Source organism: Anabrus simplex, chromosome 5 (genome assembly GCF_040414725.1).
Source record: "Anabrus simplex isolate iqAnaSimp1 chromosome 5, ASM4041472v1, whole genome shotgun sequence".
Taxonomy (NCBI): Eukaryota; Metazoa; Arthropoda; class Insecta; order Orthoptera; family Tettigoniidae; genus Anabrus; species Anabrus simplex.
This window is the reverse complement of record NC_090269.1, coordinates 342,398,151-342,415,507: the sequence shown is the minus strand read 5'-3', so window position 1 is coordinate 342,415,507 and position 17,357 is coordinate 342,398,151. Positions and strand designations below refer to the sequence as shown.

Below are 17,357 nucleotides of genomic sequence, written 5' to 3'. Positions count from 1 at the left end.
TCTTCCACTCCTCTTTATTGAATCACTCCACCTGTTCTAAGTTTCCCTCTCACTCTCTTTCCTTCAAACTTCATCTCCATCATCTGTTTTGGTATTCTTTTCTCATCCATCCTCTTCACAGGTCCAAACCATCTTACTTTATTCTTATCAATTTTCTCATTCAGGTTTTCTATTCAGATTTCCTTTTTAACATCTTTGTTTGTCCCCTTGTTTTCCTATAATGCTTAATAGGTATTTCATTTCACTGGTTTGAATTCTACTCTCATCCTTATAATACATTTTGTACATCATATTTTCACACTTCCTTGGCACTTTCTTATTCCAGATGGGGTTTCTTACACTCTGGTAGAATGCATTGCCCTGTTGCACCCTCTTGCTAATCCCCACGTCCAGCCTTATATTCTGCATTTTTTAATTCACTTTCTGGGTATTTGACCCTATCTTCAATTTCAAGGCTTGGACCACCAATTTTCACAATGCCTTTTCCTCATTCTTCACCTCTTAATATCACCTTAGTCTTGCTTTTCTCTGGGTTGATTTTCATACGATACTTACCAATTTTCTCATTCAGTGCATCAAATTCTTCTTGTACTTCTTTGCGGTTCATTCCCCAGATCATAATATTGTCTGCAAAATAGTAATAACTTCATCTCCCTATTCCCATATGCTTCCTTTGTCTCCTTTACAATTTTATCCATAACCATTAGATACAAAAGAGGTGACAGCACACTCCCCTGACTTAGTCCATATTCATTTCTAAACCATTCCATCTTTCCAATCAGAGTCTTGTACACTGCTGATGCAGTTATACATTGCTTACACCATTTCTTCAGTTTGTGTACCCAGTCTCTTTTTGACCATTGTTTCCCAAACCTTCTCCCTGGCAACATTATCATATTACCTTTGTTAGATCTTATAATATCATGACCAGATCCTTCCTATATTCCCAATTCTTTTCCAGTAATTGCCTCATGCTGAAGATAGGGTCCACTGTAGATCTTCCACTTCTAAAATCATACTATTCCTCTGGCAATTCTTTTACCTTTCTTCTCATTCTCCTCTCTAATATCCTTTGCAGTATTTTTACCACTTTTGATAAGAGTGTGGTTCCTCTATAGTTATCGCACACTTTCCTCCTCTTAAAGACTGGTATTATTATTCCCTTTCCCTAGTCTTCTGGCACACGTTTCTGTTTCCATATGCACTTTCACAACCTGTACACCCATTGTAGTCCATCAGGTCCAGCAGCCTTTATCTTTTTCTGACTTTCTTTTTTGCTATTTGCTTTAATGTCGCACTGACACAGACAGGTCTTATGGCGACGATGGGATAGGAAAGGCCTAGGAGTGAGAAGGAAGCCCCCGTGGACTTAACCCCTTCACTCCAGTCGACTGCTCTAGCAGCCGGGAAAGAGCTGTGCCACGCACCCGGTGGATTGCTCTAGCAGTCGCGCTGGAGCTATGCCTCATAGCCCGGTCGACTGCTGTAGAAGTCGCGTGTCTTTCGGCTGTTTTCCGTTTCGCTGCAATAGACTGCTGGGGAAGTTCAATCTTGGAGGTCTCTCGTGGCTGACTTGGGAGTCTATAGTTGCGGCTATGATAACCAGATGACAGGAGTAACCACTTCGATGATGAAAGCAATGTGTTACTCCCCTGTGCTGATGTCCTTGTGCTTCTCGATTTAGCTTGCAATCACTTTTAAATTGCAATAGGCCTCATGACAGAGGAAAGATATACTGGGAAAGAACAGAGAATCCTGAAACAGAGTCTTGCTCTGCTACAGTATGGAGTAGACCATACAGCCAGCGACTCCATGTTGAGTGTTGGGTAGCGAGAAATAACCTGACACCTCATGTAGCCAACTGCTTCAGGCAGTTGAGATCCTTGAGGTGTGGGGGGGTGAGACCTCAGTGCCACTGGAACCCACTGAAAACATGCTGTCAGGTAGCATTGTCATCAGTATTGAATTGATACACAGAACAGTTTATGCTTGAGCTGGGTCAAGAGTGAAGAGCCTTGAGCTTAACCAAAATGATGGGTTATTTGGTTGCAGTACTGTGGTGTCTCAGCATCTGTTCTCCATGTTAGGAGTGACTGAATAAGAACCCAATAGAAAAATTAACCTTAGAGGAATTTCTACCATCGTGGCTTCCAGTTATCATGGAGGTGGAAGTAGTCATGCCAGATGGACTGGCACACCTCAATCCTGCATGAAATCTGCAACAGCCCGTTGCAGTCTCGGTCTTTGATCATGCATATCTCATGTGCCGCAGGCTACAGCTCCGAAATCATAGCACGTGGGTCACTTCCTAGGAAAATGAGATTTAAAAATCACATCAGTGGCAGTTCCTCCAGTTATCACCTTTCATTCCAGTCCAGTGGAGATTGATGGTGGAGGCAGGTTTTTGGGTGGAACTGGAAGCCTCTAGTTCAGACCTAAACATTGCAGAGGTATGGTGGTCGTCTTTCTGAGATTCGTGAAAATTCAACAAAGCTCTTGATCGACTGAAATCTAGGAAGGCATCTGGACCAGACAACATCCCTGTGGAATGAATTCAAAATGGAAGTTTACCCCTTAAAACAAGGTTCTTCACACTCATCCTCTTAATTTAGGAAACAGAAGATTTTTCCATTGACCTTAAAAATGCCACTAACATGGCTACAGTATATCAAGAAAGGCGATCGTGGTAACTATCATGGCATATTACTTCTCTCCATTGTGGGTAAAATTCTTATTAGAATTTTGCTTGACCCTTGCAAGATTATCTCTATGGGATCTCTTTCAAGTCCCAGTGTGATTTTTGAACCTTCAGATGCACAACTGTTATGATCTGTGCAAGACATCCCCAAGAAAGAAAAAGAGGAGAGCAACAGAAACATTTCTTCGTAGTTTTTTTTACAACCTGGAAAAGGCATTTGAATCAGTCCTAAGACCAACCATGTGGGCAGTGCTGAAACACTTTGACTGTCCTCAGCATTTTTATGATGGGTGTGTACTTGCACCAGCACTCTTTGCTCTACACCTAGCTGCTTTGCTACATGAAACAGCAGCAGACAACATAGGTGTAAATGTTAGGTATTGTTTTGATGGAGGACTCTTCAATCTGGCAAGACTTTTCTCCCAAAGGTTGACTAATGTTACTACAGTAAGTGATATGCAGTACACAGATGATGCATCACCTGTTCTTATTCCCAAAGAACTACAAAATAGTAGACTGTTTCAAGAAAGCATATGATTGCTTTGGCCTCTCTATCAGTGTTCAAAAAATCAAAACCTCCCAGATTTCAACATTTTGGGTACAACACTGGTTCACGTAGACTTTTTTTTTTTTTTTTGTACTTTGTCCTAGTGTTGTACCTATAGACAGGATGTGGAGAAGAGAATTGGTGCTGCCCATGTGGCATTTGGATGTTTGACAAACATGGTCTTCATCAATAGAATTCTGACAGTGCATACTAAACTATTTTAATCTCAGCACTACTTAATGATTGTGAGACTTGGACACTTGACCATCGTGACATTAAAAAAAACTTCAGTGTTTCCACCAGCAAGTAGTGGAAGGACTATGTCATCAGTTATTGAGAAAGCACACATCAGTAGCAGGTGATGACCATCACTGGTTATCAGCTTAGATGGATAGGGCATGTACCTTATGGATGATACTGTATTTCCTAGTCAAATCCTTTGCTCTGGCAGGAGGCCTGAAGGAGTCCCTTTGATGCACTACAAAGACCAAATTAAATATAGCCTCAAGTTGACAGGTAGTGACCCTCAATCTAGGGATGCACTTGCTGAAAATTGTTCACTTTATTGCCACACTTGCTCTTCTGCCATTAGTACATTTGAAGAAAAACACTGCAGACATGAAGAGGCTAAATGACAAAACTTGAAAGCTCTGTCAATCTCAACTGAGGTCTCCACTGTCTATTCAGTGCAACTTATGTGTGGACACTGGTTTCATGCTAAAATCGGCCCATTTAGTCATTGGAATCATATCCATAAGTTAGAGTACGAAGAAGATTGCTGGAGGAAGACGTATACTTGAGTATGAGTCAGCCAACTAGGACTATGTACGTATATTACAAAGGGCATATACAAAGAGAAACATGAAGTCGGCTATGCAAAAGCAACAGAAGCTCAACAAAAGTACAAAGTTGGTAATGTGCAATTTTGAACCCAAAATTATTGTTCATTGTATGGCAGATTAACCCTTACCGGACAAATTTTTTTCTTGTGTAGTCCTGTACTAGTATATTTACAGTGAAGGCATAATGAAACTACAAAGTCCGACTCACAACATTATGAATTAATTTAGCAATCTAGATACACACTATAAGCAATAAACATGTAGTTTAAGGACAGTTTGCCCCTGTCCTACTTATATTTCTTCTCCGTATGGTATTTCTCGGGGCAAATTCCAGGATGAAGTCCAGGTTTCTTGGTGCAGGTGTTGCAAAAATATACTGTTTCTTTTCTTCCGCTCTTTCTCTGCCTGTTGCTGCACACTGCACAATCTTTGGAATTTCCCTTTATGTTTGAATATATAAAGTGAGGCTCTCCATTCAGCCGTTCTTCTTCATTACTGGTTTATGGTCGTCCTCGCTTGTTGACATTTCAGTTACGGATATCACCAAACAACTCTCGTACCAGTTCTTTCCTGTATTGCCTTTGCCTCAGTGGCTTCTGCTGCTGTGATTTTCTCTCCATGTTAAATAATAAGAACATGTTCACTGTAATCACAGATCATTACAGGCTTCAGAATAGGATCAACATCCTTCCTACTTTTAGGTGTGTATTGCTGCATGCTGATGTGCCATGTACTCAACATTGAGACAGTCCTTTTGTCCTTCCATGAAAGAGCAACCATTTTATCCTCCTTCCTGAATGCGACATCGTGCTTCTTCATCTTCTTCAGAGCGGTTTATTTTATTTGAGTTGGCAATCCTTTCCTGTTTGTGTTCACTGTTTCCGTTATGTGAAACCCTAATTTCAGCAGTTCCTCTGCCAGATCACAACTGGTATAGAATCTATCGGTGTAGATGTGGGAAGCCAGCAATACCATTGATATTCTGAAGCATCTGTTGGCATAATTGAAGAACAATTCTTGTTGTAAACGGATGATTCGGATGTGTTAGTGAATTTGTTGTGGGAGCACCGTATTATGGAATGAATGAGCATACAACTGCTGTCTTTGAATCTGATGTCACAAATATGCGCAGTCCCCACTTAGTCAGTTTCTGGGGGTGTAACATTTGAAAATGATGTGTCCTTTGAAATCCACCATACTTTTATCTATAGAAATATTACGTCCTGGAACATAATACTCTCCATTCCAAATGGTCCACATTACATATTTTGTCGCCCCTGGTTCTAATAGCAGCAGGACTAAGAGGGCACACGTGAAACATCCAAAAAATGGTTAGAAAACAGTCTCGGGAAAACACATCCTTAAAAAATGAGCATTTTTCTACCCAATCTTCAGCAAAATAATCCTTTATATCTGGTTTAGGGTTCATGTCCATATTGAGTACTGTTGTTGTTGTTTGAGTCATCAGTCCATAGACTGGTTTGATGCAGCCCTCCATGCCACCCTATCCTGTGCTAACCTTTTCATTTCTACGTAACTATTGCATCCTACATCTGCTCTAATCTGTTTGTCATATTCATACCTTGGTCTACCCCTACCGTTCTTGCCACCTACACTTCCTTCAAAAACCAACTGAACAAGTCCTGGGTGTCTTAAGATGTGTCCTATCATTCTATCTCTTCTTCTCGTCAAATTTAGCCAAATCGCTCTCCTCTCACCAATTCGATTCAGTATCTCTTCATTCGTGATTCGATCTATCCATCTCACCTTCAGCATTCTTCTATAACACCACATTTCAAAAGCTTCTATTCTCTTTCTTTCTGAGCTAGTTATCGTCCATGTTTCACTTCCATACAATGCCACGCTCCACACAAAAGTCTTCAAAAACATCTTTCTAATTCCGATATCAATGTTTGAAGTGAGCAAATTTCTTTTCTTAAGAAAGCTCTTCCTTGCTTGTGCTAGTCTGCATTTTATGTCCTCCTTACTTCTGCCATCGTTGGTTATTTTACTACCCAAGTAACAATATTCATCTACTTCCTTTAAGACTTCGTTTCCTAATCTAATATTTCCTACATCACCTGCCTTCGTTCGACTGCACTCCATTACTTTTGTTTTGGATTTATTTATTTTCATCTTGTACTCCTTACCTAAGACTTCATCCATACCATTCAGCAACTTCTCGAGATCTTCTGCAGTCTCAGATAAAATAACAATATCATCGGCAAATCTCAAGGTTTTGATTTCCTCTCCTTGGACTGTGATTCCCTTTCCAAATTTCTCTTTGATTTCCTTTACTGCCTGTTCTATGTAAACATTGAAAAGGAGAGGGGACAAACTGCAGCCTTGCCTCACTCCTTTCTGGATTGCAGCTTCTTTTTCAAAGCCCTCGATTCTTATCACTGCAGACTGATTTTTATACAGGTTGTAGATAATTCTTCGTTCTCGGTATTTGATCCCTATCATCTTCAGAATCATAAACAGCCTGGTCCAATCAACATTATCGAATGCCTTTTCTAGATCTACGAATGCCATGTACGTGGGCTTGTCCTTCTTGATTCGATCCTCTAAGATCAGACGTAAAGTCAGGATTGCTTCACGTGTTCCTACATTTCTTCTGAAGCCAAATTGATCTTCCCCCAACTCAGCTTCAACTTGTTTTTCCATTCTTCTGTAAATAATACGTGTTAAAATTTTGCAGGCATGAGATACTAAACTAATAGTGCGGTAGTTTTCACACCTGTCAGCACCGGCTTTCTTGGGAATAGGTATAACAACATTCTGCCGAAAATCGGATGGGACTTCTCCTGTCTCATACATCTTGCACACTAAATGAAATAACCTTACCATGCTGGTTTCTCCTAAGGCAGTCAGTAACTCAGAGGGAATATCATCAATTCCAGGTGCCTTGTTCCTATTTAGGTCACTCACAGCTCTGTCAAACTCTGACCTCAAAATTGGGTCTCCCATTTCTCAGCATCAACAGCCTCTTCATGTTCCAGAACCAACTTATCTACATCGTTACCTTGATACAACTGTTGGATATGCTCCTGCCATCTTTCTGCTTTGTCTTCTTTCCCTAGAAGTGGCTTTCCATCTGAGCTCTTAATATTCATGCACCTAGATTTCCTTTCTCCAAAGGTTTCCTTGATTTTCCTGTATGCAGCATCTACCTTTCCCAGGACCATACAGCCTTCGACATCCTTGCACTTCTCCTTCAGCCATTCTTCCTTAGCTACCTTGCACTTTCTATCCACTTCATTCTTTAATCGCCTGTATTCTTTTCTGCCCTCTTCATTTCTAGCATTCTTGTATTTTCGTCGTTCATCAATCAGGTCTAGTATCTCCTGAGTTATCCACTGATTCTTAGTTGATCTTTTCTTCCTTCCTAACATTTCTTCAGCAGCCCTACTGACTTCATTTTTCATGACTCTCCACTCTTCCTCTACTGTGTTTCTTTCGGCCTTTTCATTTAGTCCTTGTGCAACATGTTCCTTGAAACGATCCATCACACTCTTTTCTTTCAACTTGTCTAGATCCCATCTTTTTGCATTCTTTCCTTTCTTCAATTTCTTCAACTTCAGATGGCATTTCATGACCAACAAGTTGTGGTCAGAGTCCACGTCTGCTCCTGGGAAAGTTTTGCAATCCAACACCTGGTTTCTGAATCTCTGCCTAATCATAATGAAGTCTATTTGATACCTTCCAGTGTCTCCAGGTCTCGTCCACGTATACAGCCGTCGTTTGTGGTGTTTGAACCAAGTATTGGCGAGGACTAAGTTATGGTCAGTGCAGAATTCAACCAGCCGACTTCCTCTTTCGTTCCTTTGTCCCAATCCGAATTCTCCTACTGTGCTACCTTCTCTTCCTTGGCCTACCACTGCGTTCCAGTCTCCCATCACAATTAGATTCTCGTCACCTTTGACATATTGTATTAAATCTTCTATCTCCTCATATATTCTTTCAATTTCTTCATCATCCGCTGAACTAGTAGGCATATAGACCTGCACTATTGTGGTGGGCATTGGTTTGGTGTCTATCTTGGCGACAATAATTCTTTCACTATGCTGGTCGTAGTAGCTTATCCGCTGCCCTATTTTTTTATTCATTATTAAACCAACTCCTGCATTACCCCTGTTTGATTTCGTGTTGATAATTCGGTAGTCGCCTGACCAAAAATCCTGTTCTTCCTGCCAACGTACTTCACTTATACCAACTACATCTAACTTTAGCCTATCCATCTCCCTTTTCAGATTCTCTAACCTACCACAACGATTCAAACTCCTAACATTCCACGCTCCGACTCGCAGTATGTCAGTATCCATCTTCCTGATGATCGCCCCCTCTCGTGTAGTCCCCACCCGGAGATCCGAATGGGGGACTAGTTTACCTCCGGAATATTTTACCCGGGAGGAAGCCATCATCAGTACATCTTTCATACAGAGAGAGCTGCATGTCCTCGGGAGGTGGTTACGGCTGTAGTCTCCCGTTGCTTTCAGCCGTGTAGCAGTATCAACACAGCTAAGCCATGTTGAGTATTATTACAAGGCCGTATCAGTCAATCATCTAGACTGCCGCCCTTGCAACTACCGAAAGGCTGCTACCCCCCTTTCGATGAACCATTCGTTAGTCTGGTCTCTCAACAGATACCCATCCGATATGGTTGCACCTGCGGCTCGGCTATCTGCATCATTGGGACACGCAAGCCTCCCCACCGCGGCAAGGTCACATGGTTCACAGAGGAGGTATTGAGTACTACACTGAGAAAAGCCCTCATAACTGTGATTGTTACGTCGGTCCAGTTAGTCCAGATGCTCCTCTCCCTCAATTGTGTATTAATTTGTGTTTTTTCTCTTACATAGCGGTTAGTCTCACCAACAATTTGTTGTACCAAATCTTCCGTAAAAAATAATGAAAAAAATTCAACGGGAGTAGATGGTTTCTTACTTGTGGGGAGGTGAGAAACCACTAATCAAAGTGTCTGGTTTCTTTACAAAGTTTGGATCAGCAGGGCGATATACTCTCCAACCAGTGTCTGGTTCACTACTATTTGTATCACATTCATTCTTGCTTTCAACTACTTCTATTTCACTAGAATTGTCATCATCACTCTCATAAACATCGAACTCACTGCCCATAACTGATAATTCGTCATCAATGCTGTGAATTTCATCAAAGAAAGAGCTATATCAGACAAAGTAGCACTACCCTGTCTGCGCGCTGCCATTTTCACAGCTGACTAACGTAAACAACAGCTCGTTCTTTATTCACCTGTAAAACTCGTACAACAAAGTTATAACGCATCTAGAAGGCGGTGACATTCTTAAAGGTTCCACACAATACCTATAGATAGCAGCAGCACGCATAATTGCTTCACACACGTATATATTTGCCGTGGGAACAGCTTGTGGGTATATCCCGACATACGTCCAGAACAGGAAACTGGGATGACGGGAAATCATCTGATGGCCAGGCAAGCATCGATTTTTTGTAATGAGACAAGGTCTGTCATAGTGCATTGGCACTGCCGATGGCTCCAGGTAGCCTACGCAGTGGCCTCCACGGTATGCATTAGCCATGCGTCTTGGTGGGTGTGCTATATGCCAACTGATGAACCCAGCTTGGCACACTGGCAAGGGAATGAGTTAGCTGGAGGATTTATAGTCTCCAATAGCTAACCATTTATATTGGTATTTTAAATGCCCGGACAGTCGTCCACTGAGGGTCAGTACCGTGTATAGCCACCTTCTTCGAGCCTGAGGCATGCTTGAACATGACTAAGGCATACTCACCACCAAAGAATACAACTTGTTTTGAGGGAGATTATCCCACTCTTCAATAACAGCTTCAGTCAGTTGCTGAATGTTACCTGTAGGATGAGGACGGTGGACAATTGCTCTCTTTGGTTCACGCTATGCATTTTCAACACAGTTCATGTTCACAGAATATGCCGGCCACATCATTTGCGTATGTCATGTGTTTCAAGGAACTGATTGACCTTTTTGGCTTGATAGTCATGAGCATTATTATCCATTAGTGGTTAAGTTCTTGCCCACACTGGCAGCAAGTCTTGTAACTACAAGTTGGAGGCTGTTGTGTCTGTATACCAGACCACTTATGTTACCCTGATTAGAAATTACAGGCATACATCAAACAAGCATGATCCCAGCTCAAAACATGATGAAACCCCCTTGCTGCTGATGGCATTTCAGTATGGAGGGTTCTTTCCATCTCTGACTAGATCGTCTCCAGATTCTAATGCTCCTCTTGTAAGAGTGCAAATTTATGGTGACCGCAGCAGAAAAGAGCATGCATTTTTCTCTGTTCATGATGCCATGGTGTATGAGTTGTTGCCCACTTCATATGAACAACCCTATGGTGTGGTTTAAGAGGAGCTTACGGCACAGGCCTTCTTGCTGTCAGTCCTCCATCATGCAGCTAATTTTGCATTGTGTGATCTGATCCATTCACTCCCTTGGCCCTCCAAAGATCCTAGCAGAACGAGGTGGCAGTAGCAGTGCCTAAAGCAACAAATACCAATCCTTCCTATGAGTTGTTTTGTGTGAAAGTCCTGTCATCCATCAGAAACTGTTTTCATCTCTCTGAACTCTGACATCACCCTGACTAACTCCAACATGAGCAGCGCCATCCATGTTGAGCACTGTCACAGTTTGAATACAGTCGGTAGAAGAAATGGGCAGTCTTGCCATGTTTACCTCAGTCCTACATGTGCTGTGTATAAACCACTGACCTTACACATAATAATGTTGTTAAACTGACCAACACAACAAATGTTTCCTATCAAATATCAAACCTAATCTGGGTTTAATGTCACTGTGTGTCTCGGGGTATCGGCTTACAGAACCTATTGTAAACATGTTTAAGGTATGTGCCGAACCCCCTCCCCTACATATCTAACGCGATGTAAATAAATACGCATATTGGGAGAATTGAGGTGCGGACCCCGATTAGGGAAGGCAGAAAGACAGCCCTGAACTGAAGATGGCCCTCGTTATTAATGAACAAGGATGGTTATCCAAGACTACTATAAATGAAATGCTGAATAAACATAAGGACAGGGTTTATTAATAAAGTAGTATTTGAATCAAGAAACATGGAAAAGAAGCCAATTGTACAAGACAAACCAATAAATAAAACATGAACATACCTTCTTAAGCGTACTTCTAGACATCGTGGAGTGAGCTCAACATAATTAATAATGAAACACTAAAAATATATTATTACCAGCTCACTGATTCAGTAATAACATCATTACAATTAGCATTCCAATCAAATTGCCATGCGCACGGTAATATAAGCATATCCTGTTTACGAGATTACATTATTCACACCACATATCTTTCCTTTTGCTATCCGCGCAACAACAATAGAAGCCTCCCACTCACAAAAGAATGTCAGCCCACACGTCCAGAGAGATCAACATAAAAACGCAAGAAATTAAAGGAAGGTATAAACAAGGCGCTGAGTACAGCATCTCTGGTCCAGAGATATAAAACAACAAAGGATTTACAGGCATGCGCGATGACAGAAAATAAGAATATAGACATGGCTGACAGGCGGCTAGGCCGAACCCAAAGTAAAGACATGGCCAAATAAATAAAAATGCTGTACCAAGAAAAGAAAAGAAGGTACAGAAACAAGATCAAAAAGTTAAAATAAAAATTTAAATAAACTAATCGATAACCCATCTTTCACTTCATTCAGACACCAGCATTCATTCGAGACATTCACACGAGGTGCCAATACACATCACATGACTCACCTTAACACAGTTTCAGGTCTCGCATATTCAACAAGTAGCGTGCACCATGGGAGCACAATATAAATGTATATGTATTTTTATGTAATCAGGGAAAACAGGCAGGATCACGTACCAAAGCCCATCAAGCTCGAGTTTCGTACGACCCAAATGAAACTTTTAGTCGACACGAAAGTCATGGCTTCATAGATGGCGAAGTACAACAAAACGAAGTGCACCAAAAATGCGATGAGTCAGAGACCAAAATTCCAGATGAACAGTAATCATAATAACAAGCACAGGCACTCATACAGGTCATTACACGCACCGAAGTACAAAGACGCACATCGACCAGTTATCAAGGGTTGTAAAAAAAATGTTTACAAACATCGTAATAATAAAGTAACAACTAAAAGCACATACCTGTTATATCCATACTTAACTTACGATATGAATGTAGTAAAGGCTCTTTTAAATAAGTTAAAAATCCACCTAAAACAGAGAAAAGCAATTCCGGATTGCCTGGGCTCCATTGTTAAAATATCTCGAGCAAACAAGGCAAAGATATGCATCAAAAGATAAAACCTAGTTCTCTCGTAAAAGAAAAGACCGTTAATACACATCATGCAGAGTGCTGCGCTCTGTAACGCATCGATGGAAATACATAAGTTTTTCCTTGAACTGAGGGTGACACAACTCATTTGCATAGTAAAACATTACATTTGAGAAACATGCTAATGGAGCATGGTTCAGGTACTGTGGCATACCATGTGAGTGCTGTATGTTGGTCCCTAAGAATAGAGATGGTAACATAACTTAATTTGTTTCTTTATTTCTCATATTCTGTAGTTTACAAGCTAACCTGCCTGGGGTGGCGATGATTGTTAAGGCGTCAAGTCTAATATGTCCTGACACTCTTTTTAGCTGGTTTGAGTCCTATTGGTTGAAAAAAAATTCACCATCAGAATGTTGGCTAGCAGCATAGGAGAGGTGGTGTTATACATTTCTAATCACTAGATTGCATGCCAAAAGCCTGGATTCCATTCCAAACCTCTCCGAGGTGTTCATCTGGAGCGGTGATTCGTCTGTCGGATGGTGATGTTGAGCATACTCCTTAGTGCCATTCAACAGGATTTGACTGTGTGTTGGCTCTGGGTTTCACCATCTCCCTTCCTAATAACATATATCACATCATTCATTTCATCTCATTAACCCTTCTGAGTCATGTGCACATCAGGAAGCGTATCTGGTTGTAAAAACTTGCTACGAAGATTCATTTCACTTCATAATAAGCCCTTCCCGCGTCCAGGATGGGTGACGTAAAGATATCCCGACCAGATCTCAGGGTTCATTATTTCTATCTTCATAAATATTTTTAACGTGGGATCCAAACAATGCTGATACGTTATATAGACCTACCTGTCATCAGGATTGATGAACGTCTCTATCTGATGTATCATGAATTTGCAAGAATATCGATAATTCAACAGCTTAAATCTAAGTTGACCTTCGTTATAACGGAAAACTTCAAATAACACATCATATAAACCTTAATTAATATCATTTATTCAAGAAATTAATGTTTGTTCTTCTGGTATGTAATAATCATCTATGCTCATATTATCTGGATTGTTCATGATATATATATATAAAATTTATTTTAATTGTTTAGCCAACATAGGACTACTTAGTCAGGTTTATGGAGGTTTTTCTTTTTTTGTCAGCCCAATACTGTTTCATCCTTTCTGAACGTAATTTACTTTATGCTTCAGGAATCACTCTTTCTATTCTCTGCTTGTTGATTTTTGTCTGTAGTCTAGTGTGTTTATCTTTCAATATTTTGAGTGTATTGGTTTTGTAATTTAAATCTTATATTGTAATATGCAACTCCCTCATGTCTTCTTTACATTCTGTGATCCATCTAATATTATTCTTACTCTTACTCTTCCATAATTTTTCTATTATTTTTCTACTGATTCTATTTTCTGGTGACCGTATTAGTTGGTCTAAGAATGATGTTCGTTTCTTTTAATTTTATTCATGCTGAGTGAATTGGTAGTTTAGGGGAAGGCCTAAAATTTAATTCTCAAATATTTATGTTATTATTGGCCCTATCGATAAATACTACATAACTAAAGTTAGGCCTAAATTTCCTATCATTTATGCCTTATACATTTTTACCTGCCGGCTATGATAACAGAGATATTAATGAATTTGGATTTTTGTTGCTAAGTCCATATCAGCGCCGAGGTACGAGAAAATGGGTGAACAGAATTTTATGTTAAGTTGGGGAATAAGGAACTATAGTCTATGCAAAAAATAATTTTTTTCACCCTGTTCAAAATGGTAGTTTAGGGGAAGTTGCCAAAAATTTTAATTTTTAATTAGCTTATTGGTCATATTGAAAAGTACTACATAACAAAAGTTATAGAGAATACAATTTCAGATTATTTATGTCTCATTCAGTTTTACCGTACCAACTATAATAATATTGGTGGTGATGGTGACTAAATAACTAACGATGGCAGAAGTAAGGAGGACATAAAATGCAGAGTAGCACAAGCAAGGAAGAGCTTTCTTAAGAAAAGAAATTTGCTCACTTCAAAGATTGATATCGGAATTAGAAAGATGTTTTTGAAGACGTTCGTGTGGAGCGTGGCATTGTATGGAAGTGAAACATGGACAATAACTAGCTCAGAAAGAAAGAGAATAGAAGCTTTTGAAATGTGGTGTTACAGAAGAATGCTGAAGGTGAGATGGATAGATCGAATAACGAATGAAGAGATACTGAATCGAATTGGTGAGAGGAGATCAATTTGGCTAAATTTGACGAGAAGAAGAGTTAGAATGATAGGACACATCTTAAGACACCCAGGACTTGTTCAGTTGGTTTTTGAAGGAAGTGTAGGGGGTAAGAACGGTAGGGGTAGGCCAAGGTATGAATATGACAAGCAGATTAGAGCAGACGTAGGATGCAATAGTTACGTAGAAATGAAAAGGTTAGCACAGGATAGGGTGGCATGGAAAGCTGCATCAAACCAGTCTATGGACTGATGACTCAAACAACAACACGGTGACTAAATTGTGAAGATGATTATAAGAATGAGAAAAAAGTCATGAAGGAACGATCGCTTGAATAATAACACAAGAGGGAGTCATGAAAGAGAGGACGACTCACTTTATATTAGATGCTCTAATATCACAGAGTCAGAAGAAAACTAAATGTGAAGGCCTCCAATATAGAAAGCTCATAAAATTGATCAACATGAGCATTACATTGACCATTGTTTGTTAAAAGTGAGAAAATGTGCTGTTTTTCATGTTATAAAATATTTCATATAACACCATTGCTATTAATCGTGACATTCGTACTGACGTCATTGTAATAACCTATGTTGACTTCAGTTGGGAAAACTATAAGTACAGTCTTTCTGAGAATTCCGTTGCGAAGCATGGCTCCATCAGCTTATTTGATCTAAAGAGCATTGCACTTCGCATAATCGCGCGGGCGCTTGATGCAATATATTAATCTATGCATTTGCTAAGTAATGGCAACTAAGTGCATAACTGATTCACGCATGTGGAGCATGAGTTCATACTATTTTGGGTAGGCTTATCAGAGACCGATCATCTCACTCACATACTTCCTATGAGGTAATAGAGATGTACATCAAAGAAAGGACAAAAAGTTCCACCTTTTCAATACTATATATTGTGTGAAAGTTTTACATTACAGTTAAAACATCACAACTTTTGTACATTCGGTACCGGTTTCGACAGATTCCCTGTCATCATCAGCCGAGAATAATTAAACAAAGACAAGTATAGATCATGATTCTTATGGTGTGATTACAATGGTGGATTAAAAATATACATTGTATGATTAAAATAGTGTATATGTATATGTATATATATATGGTATACACAAATTAAAGGTAAGTAAAATGGGAATGGTCATTATTCTATGAGGTGTACACCTTAATATTTCTAATTAAAAGGTTAATTTGTTAAAATAAATTTTGTTCTAGTAATATATAATTAGGGCCTATAGTGAAATTTGATTGTAGGCTTAAATCTGTAATATTTTAACTTTTTGACCAGTCAATTCATTGAAGTTATGTAGCCATGTTTGACACATTAAAAAGGTAAACAAACATTTAGTCGAATGGTGTTCCACATAAAATATGTACAATAAAATTCGATTGGAGCTTCAACTTGGACTTCAGAATGGAAGAATTATATTAATGTTCAATGCAAGCAGAAATAGATGAGTTAATTTTTTCACTATGTATTGATGTTGATAGTTAGAATGTCCATTGAACAGTTCAATATGTCGATTTGTATTCTGGAATGGTTTACATTATTTTGAGGAATAGTGGAGTTCCACTCCGATACATCTACTACCAACTTTGGCACTTGAGGTTCCGACTTGGATCAGGATCTTTCCAAATCATTTATGTATTCACAACTTACAACACAAGATCTTCAAGTACCACCTTAGCAAGAACCTCAATTACTATTCCTCAAAATAATGTAAACCATTCCAGAATACAAATCGACATATTGAACTGTTCAATGGACATTCTAACTATCAACATCAATACATAGTAAAAAAGTAACTCATCTATTTCTGCTTGCATTGAACATTAATATAATTCTTCCATTCTTAAGTCCAAGTTGAAGCTCCAATCAAATTTTATTGTACATATTTTATGTGGAACACCATTCGACTAAATGTTTGTTTACCTTTTTAATGTATCAAACATGGCTACATAACCTCAATGAATTGACTGGTCAAAAAGTTAAAATATTACAGATTTAAGCCTACAATCAAATTTCACTATAGGCCCTAATTATATATTACTAGAACAAAATTTATTTTAACAAATTAACCTTTTAATTAGAAATATTAAGGTGTACACCTCATAGAATAATGACCATTCCCATTTTACTTACCTTTAATTTGTATATATATATATACTATTTTAATCATACAATGTATATTTTTAATCCACCATTGTAATCACACCATAAGAATCATGATCTATACTTGTCTTTGTTTAATTATTCTCGATTGATGATGACAGGGAATCTGTCGAAACCGGTACCGAATGTACAAAAGTTGTGATGTTTTAACTGTAATGTAAAACTTTCACACAATATATAGTATTGAAAAGGTGGAACTTATTGTCCTTTCTTTGATGTAAATCTTGTTTCAATACGGAACCTAAATATGAAATTCTTAACGTTAAATAATAGAGATGTGTCATTTTTAGCCTTGTAGCCTGATATAGCAACAGTCGGGCTTTGAGGCAATAAGTGTTATAAATATATCATAGTACTGTATTGCACAAGACATGTAGAATAAGCAGTTTTAACCAATTGTATCTCGTGATTTCTCGTGATTTTTCCTGATTTTCATATCAAAATCTACTGATTTTTGGTTTTATAAAGTTGGCAGGCATGCTCTTATAAACACGTCACATATGGTACGTTATAGCATGGCTAAAT

At 39.0% G+C, this 17,357-nt stretch overlaps 1 protein-coding gene across 2 annotated transcripts in view; it reads left to right on the top strand.

Moving 5' to 3' along the window:
* The window catches only part of LOC136874088 (uncharacterized), a 149,262-nt gene that overhangs the window by 102,599 nt on the left and 29,306 nt on the right, over positions 1 to 17,357 (top strand). The gene's annotated exons all lie outside the window — the stretch shown is intronic.